This window comes from Aythya ferina (assembly GCF_964211825.1).
Source record: "Aythya ferina genome assembly, chromosome: 6".
NCBI lineage: Eukaryota > Metazoa > Chordata > Aves > Anseriformes > Anatidae > Aythya > Aythya ferina.
The window spans coordinates 37,934,238-37,948,874 of NC_140303.1; the positions used below are offsets into that span (position 1 = coordinate 37,934,238).

The 14,637-nt window shown below is 40.2% G+C and overlaps 1 protein-coding gene across 22 annotated transcripts in view; it reads right to left on the bottom strand.

Moving 5' to 3' along the window:
* Positions 1-14,637, bottom strand: part of GTDC1 (glycosyltransferase like domain containing 1) — a 219,584-nt gene that overhangs the window by 130,058 nt on the left and 74,889 nt on the right. The gene's annotated exons all lie outside the window — the stretch shown is intronic.

Genomic DNA, 14,637 nt, shown 5'->3' on the forward strand with positions numbered 1-14,637 from the left:
GGAATACTTTGCTTGCCAGTTTCATTACACTTTACTTCTTTATGCAACCAACTACTGAAATTCAATATACGAGCAGGAATGGCACATGTTCGTGTTATGACATAAACCTTTTTGATTTATGCAGTACACTTATCTAGTGTTGTCTCTTTTTTTTTTTTTTTCACCCTTTTCCTGTGTTTTATTTTTCATTTTTATGAGGTATCCTATATAATGAAATGTTTGTATCCTTGCACCCCAGTCTCGCCACAGCACAATTCCACAATCCACAGCGTTGCTCACATCCTTCAGGTATATCAGGCAAGCACAAAGCTAACAAGCTGCTATCTTAGCCTTTTATAACTAAATAGGCTATCAGAAAATGAACGTATTTAAATGCCTACTATAAATTTGTGACCCTACTGAAACGAGTGGTGAATTTTCCCCAATTTCTCCACGAGTGTTTTGTCCCCTGCCTAGCACAGCTTTCAGATAAACTGATGTCTGAAGCTACAGAGAGCTGCAGACATTCATGGTAAAAAATTCTCATCAAAAACATTTAAAAAATGAGATCAGGCATTTTATTGTACATAAAACATTAAGCTTTCATATAGTTCTTTTAAATGTAGAACATTTCTGACTTGTTTTTGCTATGCACCATTTTTAGTAGTTCAGATTCAGAATCTGATGTACAAAATGTTTAATTCTTTTAAAATCTTTTCAATTTCTTCCTATTTTTGCATAGATTTTAGTGTTCAAGATTTCTACCAACCTGCCATCACTGATATTATAAACTTCCAACTCTGGCTGACAAAACTTGTGCGTTTCCCCAAAGAACCATACATAAATAAATAAATAAATAAATAAATTATATATCATTTTATCACCTAGGCTAATATGCACTGTCTTTAGGTAATCTGCATCCAGAGGACAAACACTTCCTAGAGAACAGATCCTGTATCCATCTTAATCAACGTGAGTCAATGCTAATCTGGAAGGCTTACCAAAGTACGAGATGAATGTTATTGCCTTGTTCATCAAATATTTGGTTTTTCTAAAGGGACTCTCAAACAGAATGGCAATTAAGATACGAGCACTGGTTTATTATGAGCCGTACAAAGACCAAAAAATAGTTTTAGGTAAGTCATCACTTCTTTGTCACAAGGAGTAACAAATGGCCTGTGGAGCTCACGGTGGCCTGGTGGCAGATTCAGAGCAGAGGTTTGGAAATCAACGTTTCCTACAGGTGGTACAATGCGCCTGCCCAGAGATGGTTGGGAGTGAGTTTAGGGTGACAATGACAACCAACAGGAGAAAGCACGTGCCACATACTCCACAAATAAGATTAATGGCTATGTGGGAAGATGGTGGCTATTTCTGGGGTGCATCATACCTCATCTGTCCTTTCCATTCCACTGACTTCTCAAAAAACTTTTTTTTGATGAGTTCGGGAGAAACTGAGCTGACAGAGGACAGCGTCTATGCACTTGGCTGCGTTTGAATGAGGAAATGAAGAAAAGAGATGGCACATTGGGACTAAAGGTAGGGAAAGCAGAGCAGGACATGAAGGGAAGGGTGGGAAGAGCATGGGGAGTGTGTCAAGGTCAAGGGGACAACTGGAAAGACAAGGGCAGCAGGGAGCACGATGAGAAATGAGAACAGAGATCCAAGCTTGGGCACCACCACACGGCTCTGAATACTTGAACCCACTCAGATGGACAAAGGAGTACCTATCAGAGGGAGATGAAAAAGGTGGTTATATCCACGGGAAAGGAAAATAATCCTTACGGTACTGGTTTAGACAGACTGAAGGAATCCAGCAGCAGCATCAGAGAGCTGCAGGCTGGCTTTAGTAAGGCGGGAAAGGACAGAAGAAACTTGGAAAGCTTGAAAGAGGTAGACCTAAATTTTCTACAGTATAACTGGGAAGTGCTAAGAATTAACAAGCTGATCACTTATCACTGCCCAGCTCATAAATAAACCAGTGTCAAGAGAAAATTTTTGCAATTACTAGCTTTAGAACCTGGAAATGACACTGCTTACATTTCTTACTGCAAAAAAAGGACCGAATTGGTAACGGCACCAGAAAACACCCCCGTCATCCACCTGCAGCTCTCAGCGCTTCCAGGACTGATGGCCACAAACATAAGATGCTCTCCTGTTTGTTTCTCTGCCAGCATAAAAGCTGCTAACTACCAGCAATAAACAATTTCTTCGGCTTTGCAAGCCTAAATAACACCTGACAGCCCGAGTCACCGCGAACATGCCCAGGGAGCAGCCGTGGACGTGGCTAATGGACTCACGCAGGGCACTGGAGGATATGCTGCGCTGCATTTCCACTTAACACCTATTACAAGGGGAAGAAGGGAAAGTTTATTATAATGTAACGTGCAACATAAATATATGTCAGTTGTCATTCCGTGTGACATCAACTTCCATTTTACCTCGGGTGATTATTTAAGCAATAAATCCTAACAAGGTGAGCTTTCTGTATCCGGGAGGTAGAGACACAAGGTGATAGCAAGAACGCTCCCAACATGATAATTCCTGACAGCTGCTGCTTGAGCACAAGTTAAATTGAACAGTTTATCTCAGCATAAAGATGTTATAAGGTTTTATGTTTAATTTAAAAAAATTAACATAAAACCCAGAGAAAGCAGAGTTAGGCAATCTTTCACAAACATGACATACTACAATCACTGTATAAGCTGGATTAGTACTTATTACCATGCTACTAGAGAATTAAGCTGTTTTTAGACCACCAAAGAGCTTTAAATTGCAACTTTTGTCTCTGTAAGAGAAACCTATATTTAAAACGTCTGCTAAATTCAAATTAACTGCTACATCATTAACTCGCCACCTCACACAAAAAAATAAAAAAATTAAACTGCCATTATAGCATCCTTATCTAGGCCTATCGTATAATGGATGCGGGACCCCTCGCTAAATACACAGGGCAGCTCGTCGCAAAGCTGAAGGTCACGCTGGTAACGCCCCAGCTGTCCCCTCCGAGATGTCCCCAGGCTCTTTCCACCCCCGGGCCCATGGCACGCACAGCAGCACCGGCGCCTGGAGCCCGGCCAGCTTTCGGGGCCACCATCCGCACAAGCCGTGGTCTTACGCTAAGCCTGTGCTTAATTCGAAGCACTTAATAGCCCGCCCGACTTCTGAGGGCCTACTTAGGTGAATTAAGTTAAGCGTGTGCTTAATTTATACAAATATTCAGGGGAGGGAGGCTGGGCATGCTTGCAGACTCAGAGCTGGGATGCATACGGAGAGCAACCTGACCTTTGCTGTTGTCTTTCACGTTATGTTACTCCAACGGACTGAAAAGCCGTAAAATTAAAAATAAAAAAAGGAAAGGCTTTTTATATTACCAGCAGACAAAATGCCTGATACAGGTTTCCATTTACATCAAGCAAATTATAGAAGTGAAGGTGCTAAAGTATATTTATTTTGTTTAATAAATCTTCTTCATGTCACGTAACCATGATTTACTCTTTTATGAAACTGCCCTAAATCTTTCAATTAAATTCCCATGCAACCTAACTAAAAACACATTTCGCTTTCCCCCCTGGGAGACCACACAGCGCATATTTACCTATCTGTGGATCTAGAGACCGAACTGTCTGATTCCCTGCGTTTATATCATGAAGTGGTTTTAAAGCAGCAGCTGATGTGTACTGGGACCGTTCCTGGCATCGCCGCGCAAGTGCCCTGCAGCCGGCCCTGCCTGGCGAGGGAGGATTGCTGGAGGGCGAGAGCCCACGGCGGTAGCCCTGACTCTCCTGCACTGCAGATGAAATCAAAGTCCGTGAATCCATGCTGCAAAACAACCACATTCACATCGAACTGAGCCTACGATTGAAGATGCGTCCATCTATGATTTCCTGATGTTTTAACTGGAAGGCCTAACGCCGTGTAGCACACAGCTTTAGACCCTCAGGCCATTCCCCAAAAGTGGCTTTATTCTGGGTGGGATGTGGGACTGCACTGTGCCCCGTCACACTGTGCTGCCCCTCAAACCTCTGCAAAGAGCCACGGAGCAAGCAGAGGAGGAGAAGCGTGACCAGAAGCAGTCACCTTGAGAAATACAAGTTTCACGTGGTGCCTTCAAGCTCCCCAAGGACAAACCCAGGGCTTTGGTTCCTCCATCTCATCGCCAGCATGCAGCCCCCTTGGTTTCAGCCCAGCAACTGAAGACAAGTCCATGGATTTGGCTCAAAGTTATTTTTCAAGTGCAAACTGTACATCAAACGGCATTATTAATGTGTGCAACATTAAACAGAGCGGTTGTTTTCATTTATTACCACACACGTTTTTATACGATCAACTTGCAGAAGTTGCATTTTTATCACTGTATCAAGAATCCACAAATTGCAATCAGACAGAAAATGCTCTTCCATTTTCCATTAAACAATAGATGACTCTGAATTTCTGAATAATAAATACTAATAAATGGTAATATATGACTGTATACAATATAATAAAAATAAATTAACTCTAATGTTTTTGACATGGAATGTACAAATGTCAAAAATGCTTATAGATATGATAACATATCTCATAAATTAAGTTTTAATAGATAGAGCATAATTTGAGATGTTTACAGAAATAATTAAGTCTTACTATTTTAACGGTCTTTATTTTTCAGAACAAATCACAAGGGTTGTCATGCCTTTCATCTTAATTAGGCCATGTGTTTGTCTTATTTATTTGTTGTGTATTTTCATAAACGTTTACAAATATTAATCGTAAAGAAAAATATTTTTTCCTCTTGCAGTAATTACTATACATACATATAGTACACAGCAATGGATTTTCATGGCTGCCACCAGCTCAGTAGTTTGGGATTTGGGGCTTGTCTTGTATATTAAAATGCAGCAAAAATTAATACTTTGTTTTGAACTCTCACTACCAATCTCCTTTTGATATTTTTATTCAAAAAACACTCCCTCATTTTACAGTACACTACTTTGGACTGTGGTTGAAAATCTTTTCCCTGCCGTGACAGACCTTAGCTACATTTTCCAAAAGAATTTACTACCTAGAAATCAGATTTTCCCATTTGTTGTATATACCAAATCCCAAACAACGCTCTAAGCCATCTGTATGAACATCTGCCATGTGATGTACCTGGAGCAGAGGGGGCTGCGTGTCCAGCCCCATTACTGCAGGTCCCATCCTTCCCTGCCTCTCCCCCCATGCTTTCAGCCCTCTGTTATGCCCCCAGGTAGGATGTCCCAGAGCCCCCACTCTCAACCCTCTGGCCTCACTGACGTTATTCACCAAGAGTAGGTCTATAAAATAGCAATTCTCTCACCTTGACAATAATCAAGGGGCTACACAAATGCAGTATTTCATTTGTAAATTATTTAGGTTCTCTGTCAATTCCTTCTTATCCCCATGAATGTTTATCTCAACTAAACAAAGTGTTTTCATAAAATAAAACCTCAAAAATCCATTTCTGGGGGCCAAATTCCTAGCTTGACACAACTATTTGAGAACTAGTCTGAAACACTTACCGGTATTTTCTATTTAACTCGAAAGATACTGGAAATGATGTGAAAGCAGTTAAAACTACTTTTCTCTTTAACACTGAGAAGTGAGCTTCAAAGAGTCTCTTTGAAAGAGAGACTTTTTAGGGAGGTGTCCTGTTTTGTTTGAATTGCTTTGGTTTTTAGGCAACAGCACCGAGGCTTCTTCAGTTTTATTAAGTGTGTGGTACTATTTTCTTTCCCTGATTTGTAATTAAATTTGGCTTCAATTAATTACTGACAGATGCACATTCTTACTTTAGTGGCCAGATTGTTCACCATGGGCTACATCGGCCTCTCCGCTTCCATGAAGAGCGAGGTCGAGACCAAGCAGCTCTTGCTGCAGCGATGGGGGGAAGGAGAAAGCCACAAATCCACATCACCTTCCTCGTTCAGACCTCACACTGTCGGCACTAAATAATGAAGGAAAGGCATTTTATTAGATCAGAACATAAGCAAATCAGTAGCCAGCGGTGGATGGCTTATGAGAGATGTAAAGACTAACTCTGCTCAAATATATGCTGTGAGATATATTTGCAAGAAGGTAAGAAGCAAGAAAAATAAAGTACAAGAAAAAGAAGACAACTATTTAACTAAGGGTGAATATACAGGATGTAGGAATGTATCATGAGAAGACTTTTTTAAAGGAAAAGACTTATAAAACTGGTGTTCTACTCAAACTAACCAGGTAACACTTGAATGGCATTGTTTACTGCTTTAAAGTCTGCACATTCATTTCACTGGGTCTGTTATCTGTCTAATTCTGGAACAAAAAAACAATACGTCAAATTACTGGCATGCAAAATGCAATTGTTCCTACCACCCAAAGGGTGGTGCACATCATAACACTGCTCGTCAGCAGCAATGCTAAAGAGGAAACATTGAGGACATCTACTTCGTATCAGATGGTGCTTACTGAAAGGGGCTTGAGATGTCCTTTAAATGAAGAAACAGGTATTTTTTCCATCTTTATCTGTAATGATTTCAATATTTTTTTTTGTCGTAGTGGTATACACTCAGTGCATGGGTGCATACAGTGCATATACACAATGCTCTGTGCAGTGTAGAGCACCCTTGCACACAGACCTTCTCCTGAGCCCTGTGAAGACAACACTTAAATGGCAACACCACGTCAGGGCTGGAATGCAGAATGTGAATGGAGGAGTTGCCGTGCAGGTTTCTCCACGCCAAGGGAATGATTTCTATCCAGGAAGCTGCCAAGTAACTGAGGGAAGCGACTGAGCATTTCCAATCATTGGAGATGAAACATCCTGAGCACCTAGAACTAGAAAACTCCACATCTTTCCTTCGTTATAAAGTGCAACAAGTACAATTTTCTCACTGAACTCATCTTTGCGTTGCATATATTCTTCCATGTGAATACGTACATTGAGACTTCAGCAAATTTCAAAGCATGGTGATTTTTTTCGTGGTGCACAAGTTAGCTAACTAGCATAGTATTATGTCCTGGCACTTGAACTGCTCCAGCACGGGAGCTTCCTGGCATCCCCGCTACAGGAGCAACACGGGAAGGGCATGGTGCCCCAGAACTGAGCCCCTGCCCCTTGCTCCTGGTATGCGCTCTGCAAACAGGAGATGGAAAACAGCAGAATGTGACAACTTGAACGTTTTTAAGAGGAGTGAGTTCCTTTCCTTGTCCTTCTTGCCTTGACCGGTGGCAGGGAAAAAGTGACTGACCTGAAGCCAAAGAAGCTGATAAATGCAGTGGCTCTTCAAAGGCAGGGTAGTAGCTTCTCTTACAGTGATGGAAATGGATCCAGGATGACAAAGAGACAGTCATCATCGTAAATATATGGTCTTCACTGCGAGCGAGGTGGATTTATCCCAATCAAGTGGAATCAAACTCAATGCAGCACACAGCCACCCACCAAAACCAGTGAGAGTTTCACCTAAGAAAGGCATACATGAATGGACTCACTGACGAATGAAAAGTGAAGTAAAATAATGGCCAATTCCCCTTTATTTTAAAAAGCTTTGGCAAACTCAAAGCTCAAATTTTCTCCCAATTTTCACATTTACACATTTTATATTTTAAAACAACAGAAAACCCATGCACTTTGCACAATCGCAGAGAAGATGGGCAGGGTCTCAGCAGACCGGTTAGCAGTTTTACATTTCGAGTGCCCCCAAAATTCTGTTCTCCAAAACATTCCCGACTGCCACCTGTTTTGTATGTTGCTTTAGGCGCTTTGATATGTAAACACTTTTTTTTTTTTCTTTTTTTTCAATTTTCAAGACAATCACTAAAAGGACCTTAGTTTTCTTAGCGAATGGATTTCAGATTTTAATAATATTCCATGGTTCTGATTTCATCTCAGATAATCTATAAACGTCAAGTCCCTCTAAAAATATTTTTATGGAAGCTAATGCTCTTGCAGCTAGTTTTCACAAAAAAAAAAAAAATCCCATTGCACAGTATCAACCAAGGCAAAGCTAATGCTTAAGAATGGGGACCTCAAGAAAAGCAGGATTCTTCCCAGAAAACTAATACAGCCCTCGAAAAAACTCAGACTGTCATAAAACCTGAGCAGCTGGCAACTCTGTCACCATGAAGTATCCATATGGAAGACCGAGATGTGTCAAACTACCCAAAACGAGTTTGGATAGTGCAGAAGATGGAATAAATAATTCAGTATCTTCAACACTTTCAACAGCAGGTAGTAGATATGCTACCTGCTTCCACAACGTGCCAAAATGTAACATGCGAGTGAGAGCGAGAGAGAGAATGTGAGTATCTCCAACCTGTTTTCATGAGGAGATTTTGCTCGAGGAAGTTCTCTTTTTAGAGGCATATGATCCGTATCAGATGTTTGTCAGGAGCAGGCAGCACTACAGAACATTAGGAATAACTTAGTAACTTTAATATATATTCAGAAAGTGCACACTGCCTCATACATTTCTATCTATCTCTATATATGTGAGTATCTGAACCAAATGCAGGAAAAAGATCAGGGAAGTGCAAATATTTATTTTTCCCCTTCACACTTCTATAATGCAAGTTGCTGTGGCGTAGTGACAACCTTCCTGCCTTAATACCAACTGAGCAGACCATTCGGGATGATCAGCCGAACTTGCAATCAGAACCACAATTTACATGTTTTTGCTCTGTGTGCATGCAACAGCTCCACCATAAAACTGTACTTCGCAGTGTCAGTCTTCTTCCTTCTTGTAACAGCGACACGCTGGCGTATAAACATACACTGTTTATACTTACAGAAGATAAAGCAACACTTCTGTTGCCTAAGAAATTAAAATACAGCCATTTCGTGCTTTAGAATGACACACAGACGCATGTGTTGTAACAAATAAATAAAAAAGCTCAACTAGAAGAGAGGTGCACGTCAGGGCACACTAGGCAGAAGCCTGCAGGAGAGCAGTGCTCTCTGATTTGGTCAAAATCAAGTGTGGTAACTTTCAAACACGAGCATGGGGCAACACAAATTGCTCACCAGCCCCAGGGACCAGGGCCACTGCAGCATCTCGCAGTGCAGTTGCTCCTCCAGTTCCTCCTGCACGCAGAAGGTGATGCTCACAGGGATGAGGGCTGCAGGAAAATCCCTCTCACCGCTAGGTACCAAACCCCCATGGGGAGATGTTTCTCATCCAGCACTTCACCAAACACCTGGGGACAGTGGGTAGAGCAACATTCAAAAGCAAAAAATAGGGAAAATTTCAGTCTTCGACTACTGCACAGTATTTTCAGCCACTAGTCTTTCCTTCAAGATCGTTTCTGAACTTGGTAAAGCCCATACTCGCTACCAGACTTGAACGATTACACCGAAATGGCTGAATGGTCAAATGAAGTGAGAGTTTCAAAGAAGTGAGACAAATACTCTCCTAAATTCAAAAGCTGCCAAGCATATTTCATCAAACTTTCAAAAAATAATTGTTTTGTCTGTTCTGAATTAAGCTGTAAGTGCTTTAAGAGAGGTTTCTCTACAAACATGGCTAAAGATCACAAAGGGGAGCATTTGGATTGAATGGAACCCTTCATTCGTGTATTTCTTAAATAAAACTTGCAACATGCCTGGCATATACCATAAGCTGATTTATTTCCATTTACGTAACGTGTTTTTTAAGTGTAATCTGTATTGATGCCCTATCGCTTTATTTCACGTTATCACAAGAGGCCTTTCTCTGTAACGCTACCAGCAAAAGGGAAGGAGAAAAAAAACCTCTCAGCTTTGCAGCCTGGGTGAGGCAGCTCCCTCTGCAACGTGGCTGGAGTTGCTCACACGGCACGTGGGGACCAGCGCAAGGACTCACAGAGCAGTGCAGAATTTGAAGGGAACGTGCTAAGCCTACAGCGAGAGCACTTGGCAGCTCTGGATCCGAAGCCTTTTTGAAATGTTCTCCAGGTCCTGGCTCAAAGTTTTGCAGATTTGACCACTGGCTGTTATGTTACAGTCATGTTTGGTCAATTTTTACAATATGGAGACAATCCCCAAGTAAGAAAACCGAACCCCAATGCCGCAACACTGAGATCTGCCCCCGGTGGAAAAATCTAATAATAAAGTAATACTCTAAAAGTAATGCTTTTAGGCTTCCAGATAGTTTAAAATTCTTTTCCCAACTTATCTCATATGCAACCATGGCATTGTGAAGCTTCTGAAATCATTTTATGATCAAATAAAGCACCCAGCTCTGAATGCCCATTACTCCCCAGTAACATGTAAGAGAAATACCAGGGTGAGAAGAATATACCAGACACTTTCTAATCTTTAAGATTCAGAAACTGAGGCCCAAGCTTGCTTATCGAGGGCCATGAAGAGAATCAGTGCCACAGTGAGAACTCGGGAGCCCAAGCCAGAGTTGAAGATAAGAGGAAGTCACGGTCTGGTGATTTAATCAATCCGTATATTATCATGTCACTCTGCCTACATATCTTACAGACCCTGCTCACCACGGTACCTGACAGACTTCCTGAATGAAATGTTATCTTCATGAGACCATGCGGAGTGATTCAGTAGTTTCAGATATCACATTTTCAGGCATAGATAGTATGTGTATGCACATATGTTTGTGTGCATTCACACACGAACATAAGTACAGAGACAACACATATCTATAGTACAAAGATTTGTATTTGTTATACGCGTTTCAATACATAGATTTACTCACACTTCCATCAAATTCCACAATGCAACTGTGAAATGCTATATTCTGAATTAAGCTATTTAAACCGTGGCCAGGAAAATTGTTGACAACAGCTAATTTGTTATTGGGAAAAGATCGTGCAGCTCTCTGCCACAGAAAGCTAAAAATCTGTTCGAGGTGTCTGGTCGACAAGCTTTCGTATCTGCAGACACGGAGCGAAGTGAAATATTTTTGGTCAAGGTCTCCAAATAACACAGTTTTTCCGGTGATGCCTTTGGACTACATGCAAAACCTTTCAGGGACTCTTGAAAAGGAAACTTTGCTCAAGCTGTTTGTCAAGATGACCGGAGATACTCTTTGGAAAGTATTTCAAAAAGAGTTCTGGACCATTGGTAGTTGCACAATCATATGGGATTAATTTTCTGTATATATCTCTACATAGTGCTGGATGAAACAAATTAACTTTAAAATTCAAAGATCTTTACACAGCCCTGTGCTCTTAGGTACAGATATTTAAGCAATCTCTACTTCCTGTCAAACACTGAAATGGATATTAAATTACATTAAATTATTAGGGAAAAAAAACTAGCATGATTTCTGTTCTATTTTCTTTGTTAGCTCCTGCATCTTGCTATTTCTCGCACTGAGTGTAAGAGATAATTTATTATTATCTGTGATTTTAATGCCTTCCTCAATTAAAACACTATGTGTGTGCTGGACATACAAGGACGCCTCTGAAGCCCAGATGCAGTCTCACAAGGGTCTGCCATAGGAGATAACTCCAATACCTGGCTCAAGAAAACAGCATTCATTTACCTTGTTCCTTTCTGCAGCATCTTGAGACGATTTCAAGATGTCATCTGTTCATCCACTTTTCTTTCTTTTCTTAAAAAGAAATGAACAAGCACACGCAAAAGGGGAAATGTGACCATTCCTGGCTAAACCCAAACCTCCAACTTGGCCCTGTGACCACCACCCAGAGGTGCTCAGCACAGCAGGAGCCACCCCAGCCTGCAGGCACACCAAGAGGGGGACGTTCTCATCTAGACTTCATATGTGGTAGTAAAGAAAAGAATGCATTAAGGTCATTTTTGTCTGTTTTTAAAAAAAGAATATATGGGAAATCTCCCTCTCCCTCTTTCTGCGGGACCTGTGGATTGATGCAAGCCAGTAGAGGAAGTATAAAAACTTATATTCTTTCTTCCTTCTTGCTCCTGTGCTTGGACAAATTACATGTATTGAAGGAGGAGCAGGGCATTTGTGAAAGAATATAAAAAATTACACCCATTGGGGATTACACAGTGCAGTGTCCTGAACTGTCCCACAGCAGACCACCTTAGGGCTACTGTTTCAAGTAAAAATTAAACATTACACAGAAACAGTTCAAGGTTGACATTTCCCAGCTTTGTGTCAAGTTACATTATTTGAATGAATCTCAACTTTTAAAAACATCAAAACAGCAAAGAAAAGCAGATGAGGGCCGTATAAAAAAAAAAAAGGGAAATAAGACTCTTACTAGAAGCAAAACAGCCACCCAAGTTGAGTATTAACAGTGGTAGGATTAGGTAATGATGTCTTTAAAAAAAATGCCATCCACTCTTTTTATTGCAAATTTAATATGAGAAATGCTTATTACTCTATTAGCAATTCTTACCCACTCTTTCTCAGGTTGCACACATCAGTTTTTGCACGCCTGTCTCACAAGAGTCACTGGATTAGGCTGAACCCAAAAGAAAGCCCAAGGTTTACACACAGCTGCTCTCCAAACCAGCACCAGGCTCAGGGTCCAGAGTTACACAGAGCAGCTACGGCTCGACCCTACTAAATACAGCCCCAAAAGTACAGGAGCAGCTCTTCAGACAGATGGAAAAAAATATGCAGGATTTTTGTCTAAGTTACCCTTGAAATCCTATGCAGTCTTTAATAACAGAAAGCACTCAATCGCCCTCTTCTCTCAACTCCCAAGCACTTACAGAAAGCCTGTTCTTAACCCTTCTGCGCAGACCAGAATTCCCTTTCATCTTCCATTTATTTTCATTTTTACCTGAAAGGGAGAGAAGAGTTGGGCTTTTATGCACAACAAATGAACGGGACTTAGTTGCAGTCTATTAGATTGTGGTCTGCTTCTACGGACAGGAATGCATACCTGAATTTCTGCAAAAATAACAATTTTGCCCTTCTGATTTAAGTATGGCATATATTTAATGTAATGTTCATCCCTATATGTTCTCACTGTTTAAGAACTCGGTGCAGGTGTTATTAATAAAATAAATTTATTTTTAAAAAGGATGCTATTCTATAAGCTTTGAAGCTCACACATAGTCTAACTTAACCCAGCTTTGGCTCATCTGGTCTTTAAATGACTTCTTTCATGTGGTCAGCCCACGAGCCATACGTACTGCTGCTCAATCACGCCACTGTACATCGTCAGCGTGAGGATGATTTGCATGATTTGCATTTCCTGTACCATTTGAGCTTCAATGAGCTCTAAGCACCACGTACAAAAGAAACCACTGCCAAGTAATGCAAAGATTTTAGTTAAACCAGATGAGACTATTTTAGTCAGGCTGCCAATAATAAAAAAAAAAAAAAAAAAGTCTCAGGGATATCCTGTTAAATAAGGATTTATTTGTAGGGAATCTGAACCTTAGATGAGTAGCTACATTTAAAATATAAAAGTTGCATGAATTTCTTAATAAATACGGCCTAACAGCAAATAATTCAGTGAGAATATTTTTTTCAGTGTTCCTAAGGTTTTGGCACCGCATTATGTTACTAATTTATTTATTTAATAGCACATAAATGGGTTCTGATTACATTAGTTTTCCTAGTATATAAAACTAAATGTAATTAAACTGAATTAACTGATTGCTAGTTAAACTCTTCCCTATGAAAAAAATCTTTTATTTTATCACAAATGATCAATAAAAGCTGTTGGACGAATAACTATGATAGAAACAGCATTACAGTGGGCTCAATGAATAAGTACGAAAGTGTAAAAAAATGTACCAGAGCCTCGTCGTCATGAAAAACAGAGACAGATGGGGAGACAGACCTATATGATGCTACAAATAGCAGAATATCTTGTAAGGATTTCAACAAATGTTTTAAGACCTAGTCAAAATTTGAAAAACTACAGATTTGCTTGCGGTGCTGTATTTAAGTTCACCTGAAATCCAAGCTATAAAATAAGCATTGCATATATTGTCAAAGTTTCAGAAATCACAAGAAAAATACAGAGCATCCTTTGAGTATCTGTAAGATCTCTTCCAGATAATCACACAATTATCGATGCCATTGTTCAGCATAAGCCCTGCATTAGCTGATAGTACAAAAATGATTCCGGAAGTTTGCTTTAATAACTACTTTAAGAAACCTGCCTGAGGTGTAGCCCATTCCCAAGTTAAAAACAGAAGGTGTGAACGCAACCTTCACGTGCAATATTGCATTTTACAACAAGTCTCTGCCTAAACTGGGAGATGAATTCAGTCACTAGAAAGATTAACATCTAATAGCATGCTGATACGGTGCACAGCATCTGACCAGCTGAGGGGCGTTCATCACGTACGCCTGATAGCAAGCGAAGGCAGTCTGTTAGAGCTCTGAAGGAATCTGCATATAATCATGCGTAATGAAAACCACAGCAAACTCCCATTGCTGCTCTTTCCAGAGGACATTCATTCTCAGAACATTAAGTTGCGTCTTCATTTTTCCTGATTGTTGAAATGTTACCAAATATAAGACAAACATAAGCTATTACCAAAGGGTTAAATCCTGTCTGGAATACAAAAAAAAAAACACTTTATCCATTGCTGTCTGCAAATACACAGTCAAGAGCATCATAACAGGTATAATTCTATGCTGTGGCTGTAAAATATAGTAATAGAAGTGGTCACCATATTAAAAATGCATTCTGTCATTTTTCCACTTAGAGATCCCCTGTATAACACTCTTATTTAAAGGTCAGCTAATTTTATTATGGAAAGTAACTAATAACCTTTATTAA